An 8,370-nucleotide genomic window follows, 5' to 3' on the forward strand; every position below is an offset into this window, starting at 1 on the left:
CCAAAATCAAACTAATTTCATTAGCATGTCATTTAACATTTTTAAAAATATAAATGCAAATTAAATTGCATTTCATGCTAATTTCCTACAACACGTGCCAAAAATCTAACTACCACTTACGTCCAGTTAACTCTCAATCAACCTTTCTGACTAATCAATTAACTATCAGTCACCTTTTTTTGACTAACCAATCAATCCAATTATCAATTCAATCAATTCAATCATCTAGCCAATCAATCCAGTTAAGTCTCTAATAAAATTTCCTAACTGGGCAATCAAACCTGTCTAACTCTCTATCAAATCAGCTATCTCTCCAATCAAGCTAGTTGATATATCAATCGGATTCAATTCAGCATGAGAGATTCTCTTCCACCAACTTGTCACATAAAATCTCAATTGTTGATTGAATTGGTTCTCAAATGAATCTCAACCATCCAATCCGACCCTCTAGAATCTATAAATTTAGCATTAATTTCCCTTTTTTGACAACCACTATCTTCAAATTCTTGTGTCTGTGTTCTACAGGTTTTTGAATGCGACTCTAAGAGCCAACATGTCGCAAGAATTAATGGAAGTGAGACACTTGAAAGCAATAAGGGGTTTTTTTTTAATGTTTTATTTAGTTTCTTATTGAATTAACAAGCATACTTTCATTGCATAACATTTTGAAATTGGTTAATTAAGAAGGTTTTTAGTGGTTAACCTGTTTGATCTAATTAACAATCAATGATGAAATTTTTTGCTTACATTTCCCTCTTATAAAATATGCTCAAATGTCAACTTTTATGAAGCAATTTTTTTTTTGTAATCATGTTGCTCAAAGTGGATGTTATTTTAATATAGTTTACTTGATGCATTTCTTCTCTAAAAATACAAATTAAAAAGGAAGAGATATTACCAAAATTTGTTGATTGAGCATAAATAAGTTTTCCATCAAGCTGTATATGTCTTCTAGTATGATGTGTAAAAATGATTAGTACTAGCCTGACTTGCTTGGATACCATGTTAGAATTTAGGATCTTATGATACTAATCATTATAATCACAACATAAAATAAATAAAATGAGAATCATGCATGCATAAATGTACACATTACACAATATATACATGGTGAAAACTCTTTTGGGTAAAAACCCCATAAAGCATCATTTTATTAAAATACTTGCAAAATATAGTTTATAACAAGATATACTTGAACCTTCGGTATACTCCTCCACCTACTTCGACATGGCCAATAACACCTCTTGTGCATAGTGATACAACTCACTATAAAGCACCAAATTCGCATACCCTCAAAAAATGTGAGAGAACCTCCTTAAATATAGGAGGAAAGGCGGCTTCACTACTAACACCTTTTCAATAACCCCCATTCACAAATAATTAATAATCTAATACTTACTAGATTATAATTATTTTAGATGGGATATTCTTAATAAAGAATATAATATATAAGGTTATAAAACCTTATATTATAACAATGTATAAATGTTATAAAGGTGTGACCACAAATAACATTATGTTCTAACAATCAACCTTATTTGGATGTCTTCTTGAATGTGCAGTTGCATTTTGTGAAGAAAGTTGTCTAATTTCTTCGCCAAATGTTTGTAAAATCCTCACAATGATATTGTAATGTATACTTTCAACATAATAAGTGTATATGTATGCTTGAGTATGACTAAGTAGATTCACTTAATATTTTGTAACTATCTATTGCTTTTTGCAATATATGTGTAGCACCCAACTTGCTTGTATATTTAGAACAACATAGTCTTTTTTGATACCTTGATTGAGGTATCACCTTTGATGTTAGTTATTGTATCTTTTGAATTAATTCAAAGGCTTAATTGCCCAACTAGATGAAGGAACCTATCTACCACTTGTTTTCTCTCCCGCAAGTCCTCAACGCACTCAAACCAATCAAATTAAACATCTCTCTAGTTTAATTAGTTTAGTATATTTTTCTTACATGTTTGAATTCATAGCATCACAAGGGGTTATCAAAAAATGCATTATTAGATACTCATATGACAAACTATTTGAAGAAGTTGATAAATACAACTTCAGAGATCCCAAGAACACCCGTCACAAGAGAAGAATGGAGGCAAAAAAGCAATAATGGCTTTGAAGAAAAAGATTATCATTCAAAGAGGGAATCAAAATAAAAAGTACAATACAATCCCTATAAAAAGAGATTAGCAACCCTAAAGGTGTGCAACCCTAAAGGGATAATGTGTATTTAATAATTAGAATAATTATTAAATACCTATAATATTATTAAAAGCCTAAGTTTAGCTTAAGTGTAGAGTATAATAAACTAATAATTAAATAAATATTTATTAGCCACAACATGATAACTCTAACACCCCCCCTTAAGATGAACTTAGGAAGTAGCTAAAAACAATCAAGGACTAAAAAATGCATGTAAACAAAATGCATGAAAGTAACAATGGGTCCCAACAACTAGGCCTAATGAGGTACCCAAGTACAAAAGATCTCTCACAACTGGAGAAAAGGATAAAACCTCATTGGAAAAACTCCTCTCCTATAGAGAGAAATACAAGTGAAGGACTGAAGAAGCCTCCAAACAAGAGAATGTCCTAGAAAAAAGGAACAAAGGATGAACATGAAGAACATCACCCAAGCATGAAGTTGCAAACACTGTCGAAGAATAACTGTCGATCTGAAGAACCTCCACTGAAATAGATGATTAGGTAGAGAAGAATGTAATCTGCATGAGTGCCCTCAAATAACACTACTCGAATCATATGGCAAGCAAAGGCAAACAACTGAACTTGAAGATACAAATGGCAAAAAACACCAAAGTCTGAAGATATAATCAATCGAAGATGGAAGGTTGCCTCTAAAAATAGGAATTAAAGAGTGTCCATGTGGTAAATGATCCATCTCACTGAAATGCATAGGTAACTAGCCACTACATCCACCTAGTACATAGGAACAAATACTCAATACATAGATCACTCCAATGAACCAAGGCATTAGAACCAACAACCAATAGGAGAAACCCCCCCCATAATGATGACAAGGGAGAGGTGACAGGTACACTAAAACTGAAAGCCAATAAAAATTGCATGGCGAAGAAATAGGAACATCAAGAGTGTAGCAAAAAGTAAAAACACATATAAAGGCTAGTGTCATGGAAGGAACACTCACTTGACACACATCATGAGGCTAATGTCATGGAAGGAACACTCACATGACAAAGGTAGATGGAAAACAAAGGCAAACATCAAACCCCCCTTGGCACTTTATAATGGAGTGTGCTCATACAATAAGGCACAAGATGTGCAAGATCCCAAGCATGCAAAGCATAGTGGCACTTTATCTTAGTGTATTTGCAAAAAAGAAAATGCTTACAAAATAATGTATACAATGTTCAAAAGAGAAAAAAGGCTGGAAATACATAAATAATAGCCAAAGATGAGTCATCCCACACAAAGAAAACGGTCCTAGGAGCTAAAACATCCAAGATATTCACCAGAGTGCATAAATGTAAAACACTGTATAAAATATACCTCGAGAAGAATATGGAAAGAAGACCTATACCACTGGAAAGTGCATAGAACCATCTTTCCAATGATATCTTGTGTGCCAAAAATGGAGCCTGGATGCTCAAGATATGCCTCCTAGAGTGCAAAAAAGAACTTTTAGCTTTGACCTAAAAAAAAGACATCAAAATAGCAAAAACAGAAGATCAAACCTCAAGATTTGAAGAGAGCTCAGAAAGAGATTTTCGATGCTTATTCGTTTTCCAAAATCCAACTCCGTTAGCCCATTATGGCAAAAAAATGACCCCTTGGTCAAATAGGCCTTGAAAAAAAATAACCCCTCCTTATTGGTGGTAGGTCGGTGGTGCCTGGGCGGAGTGGCGGTGGAGGTGGCGTGCAGGCCGGCGGAGGTGGTGGATCTTCTGAGTGGAGGCGGCAGAGGAGGGAGCCTAGGGCAGTGGTTAGGCTAACCGTTGGGCGGTAGCAGAAGCCGCTAGCAGCTACGCTGACCGTCGACGACAACGGATGAGGTCGCTGACCGCAGCGGCCAAGGGAACTGCTGCGGCAACGGTTGTAAACCGTCGATGAAGCAGTAACGACTTGTAAGCCATGTCGGCCTGCAAGTTGTTAAACTGCTTAAGAAAAATATATATATATTATTTTTTTGTAAAAATTGCCTCGATCCACGTGCATAAGGGGTTGTACGACCCCGAGCAAAAAAAATTTGCTCCAGAAGTCAACTTTGTCCAAATTGGACAAATTATATATGGAAATAGGGGTTTTGGGGCACTCTAAGAAAAATCGTGTGGCCCCTTCGAGCCCAAAATGCCTAGAAAAAAAGGATACCCCTAGATCCAAAAGAACAAACTCTTAAATTTGAAACCCTCAAAGCTCCACAAAATCTTATGAAAAAATTAGGAACAAGTAGCAACAAATGTAGGCTCTGATACCATAAAGAAGTTGAGAAATACAACTTCAGAGATCCCAAGAACACTTGCAAGCAAAATACCTATCACAAGAGAAGAATGGATGCAAAAAAACAATAATGGCTCTGAAGAAAAAGATTATCATTTAGAGAGGGAATCAAAATAAAAAGTACAATACAATCCTTATAAAAGGAGATTAGAAACCCTAAAGGTGTGCAACCCTAAAAAAACCCTAAAGGGATAATGTGTATTTAATAATTAGAATAATTATTAAATACCTACAATATTATTAAAAGCCTAAGTTTAGCTTAAGCGTAGAGTATAATAGACTAATAATTAAATAAATAATTATTAGCCACAACATGATAACTCTAACACTATCTATTTATAATGTGTTCATCCTTACATGTTTGAACTAGTACATAAGTATATTGTGACACCAATGTTGGGATAAATTGTGTACAGTCGTAGATTTCATTGAGGGAGTGTTCACTTTGTTAATCATCAACCTAACATCATAGGGAAACCCCCCTTGGTCTTGTAAAGCCATAAGTGAAGAAGGTATTCCACACCTTAAGCATTAATCCTTACATGTCTAATGCAAAGACAGGTCTTTGGTGATCTTATCGATTTTTCCACCTCTAATACTTGACAGATTACCAGGCCTTAGGGATTTGGAACCTATAACTTAGATCACCAACAAAATATCCTAGAAACTTATGCCTTTTATTACCTCGTGAAACTACAATCCTCTATTGGCATTCTATAGTCGTTAATCAAGGCCAACATCATGCAACCAAATTTTTGATAAGTTAACTTCTAAACATGTTTACATTTTGAATCTTGATAATATCAATTAATAGGAGTGAAAGTTGATTCTTGATTTTTTTTAAAATAATATTTTAATCACTAGTTTAAACTTGCCTTTTCTATTATAATTCCATTACAAAAAATAATAATGAAGACAATATTAAAACAAAGACATTTTGAATGTAGAAGAGACACAAGGAGGTTCACCCCAGTATTTGAATAAGTTGAAGAAACACTTTTTTCATCCTCCCTTTCTTAATAGATATTGCTCTCTCTAGTCTATCTCCCCACAATTTAATGTAGAAACAAATTACATTCATATTTTTATTAAAATAAATGTAAGTCAGCCGCAATCAAATTTAATTGCAAAAGTTGAAAATATTTTATGATGACTATCCAACTAGAACAACAATGTACTTTACTATTCTCATTAAATTTTATTTTGAATAAGAATTCCCATGGTATGATAGAATTAGATAAGTTTGTTATATCATGGTAGAAGAGAGACATGAATGTGGGGGAAGGGTGTTGTTCTTTTCTTATAATTGTTAAAATAGGGTACATTGAACGGTTGTGGAAGATCAATGAGAGAGAGAGTTGGAGAGAGAGAGAGAGAGGGATATCAAGAGAAGGCTATCAAGATAATGTTTTGGTGTGTTTGGCATTAGGGTTTCACCAATTAAGATAATAAAACCACTATTCTCACCAAACCAACCATAGCTTTACAAGGAGAGTAAATTCAATAGATCTAGATACAATTCAATTAAGAAAAGGGTCGGTTATAGATTAATTTTATCTTGTTTGTCGTCTCCCCTTTTAGAGTTGAAATTTGATTTGAATTGTAAAGTTATAGGATAAAACAATGGAGAATTGGAGCAAACCAATAATAACAAAGTATTCTAGATGTCAAACAAAAAGATATCTGAGAAGAGGAAGCGAGTCAGAACCTGAGATGAAAATATGGGCTGAATTGTCGAGACCGGGTTGGTAGATCACCCTGATCCTGCAACTTTTAGATGGGCAAGTGGGATGTATTTTAGATTAGGAAGATGCACAAGATTCACTGTCAATAGATCAAGAGAAAAATTCTCGAGACCAAGGTGGTAGGTCGCCCTGGTCCTCCACTGTTTGCTCCTGTAAAAGCTAAACGTGTTCATCATCATCTAATCTATCAAAATATTCAATCACAGCTCCTGAATCTATTTCTTGCACACAAAGAGAGAAAAAAATGGTTGTGGATAGGGTTTTTCCTTGGGTCAAACCCTAGTTTAGGAATTAACCTTGAAATTGAAAAAGAAATAGAATTGAATTGCAACAAGATGCTTTCCTTTGAGGGAAAGGCTAGATCTAAAATTGAATGCTTGTAATTGAAGTTGATGCGTTGATGAAGCTTGCTTGAATCCTCACACAAGGATTTATGATGTCATCTAGAATGTCTTCATGGAATTTTTATCATGAATGTCATCTTAAATGCTTGAACTTGACTTGACCTCTCCTTCAATACTTGATGAATGCTTGATTGCTTGCTCACTTGAATTGAATTCACTATAATTTAATTGAGAGAGAGATACATCATAGACTTCAAATAAGAGGGGTAGGCATCCTTTATACTTAACCATCTAAAACTTGTTTGAATTTTTTAAGTATGTTGACACGAGACCTAATTTCTTGCCCACTTGTTGTGACCATTGAGGGGACCAAATTGGGTACTAATAAGGAGGATCGAGGTGGTGGGGCACCCGGTCCTGAGCTAGGACCATGGCACCCTAACATCTTGGTACTATTAACAAGGACTCAAATTTGGAAAGGAGATAGAAGGGGGGTTAAAAAGGAACTAAAAGACATAACACCAAGGTGAGTTCTAGGTGAGGATGAAATTATATGCAGATACAATTTTTTAGGCTACACTTAGCCCCCACTTTAGTGGGAGTATGAGACTACACTCATACTCACAGTAAAGTACAAAGTCATGCATTGAAAAACTTTCAACAAGATACCAAAGAGACAAGACACACCAAGCCCCCCAGAACTTTATGATCTTACTACTCTAATATCAAGATAAAAGGGACAACACATGAAAGGGAAAGAGCGAATGACTATACTAGATTAGTAATATTTGTGCTTACTATGAGTCATCAAAAAAAATAAAATTAAATACCAAATTACAAAGCAAAAGGCTTAGTTTGCAAGGTAACTTGAATATTGAAAACACGTCATAGTGTGTGCATAAAGTGTAAAATTAAGCGAAGTGTATGCCACCATGTTAAAGTGATTGTGTACACCTTATTGGGAGAAATAGCTTTAAGGTAGCATGCATCCAAAAGACAAGCATTTTACCACAATGAGATGCCCCCAAGAAAGGAAAAATCAAAGGGTAATGGTCACAAAATATATAGGAAAAAGCACATAAGGGATCCACTAACTTTGGGGTCAGTAATGCACTTGTGATAAATAATGTATATAAAAAATAAATATATTGAATTCACTTCATCCCCCAAAGGTAGTGGAACTAAGAACACAATGGAAGAAGAGCACAAGAGATATAAAACACATCTCTTTTTTATTCAACATGGAAAATACCAAAAAGGAGATCTCAATGCTTTGCATCATCCCGAAGTAGACAACACAAGAGCAATTTACGAATAATAGCACATGTATGACATAACATAGATATGCCATATAGAAGAATTGAGATACAAATAGAGGAATGTCACAATGGATTTGGGATATTTATTACCTTGTACCAATGGAGTAACAAGGATCATCCAAAGTGATTCTAACATAACACAAAAACATATCAAGTCTAGCACATCATGAGGGAAGCACATTACAAGCAAGCAAACCCACAAAAGAGAATCCACAACATGAATGAAGCTAGTTAAGTAAATCATCTGCCTCCCAATCTTGCTTAACATTATTTAGGGATGGTGTACAAGATACAAGAGGAGCCACATAAATCATGGTAGATGGAGCTACTACAAGATCCAAACAAGGACCATGCTCTAATGATGAATCGTGTCACTAGGAGCTAGGGTTAATGCTTTTGAAAAATGTGAATATTTAACTCACAATTAATCTCAAAAAGCTCATACATATTATCAAAATTATTAGGATTGACAATGTTA

The sequence above is a fragment of the Cryptomeria japonica genome, chromosome 9, assembly GCF_030272615.1.
Source record: "Cryptomeria japonica chromosome 9, Sugi_1.0, whole genome shotgun sequence".
In the NCBI taxonomy this organism is placed as follows: Eukaryota; Viridiplantae; Streptophyta; class Pinopsida; order Cupressales; family Cupressaceae; genus Cryptomeria; species Cryptomeria japonica.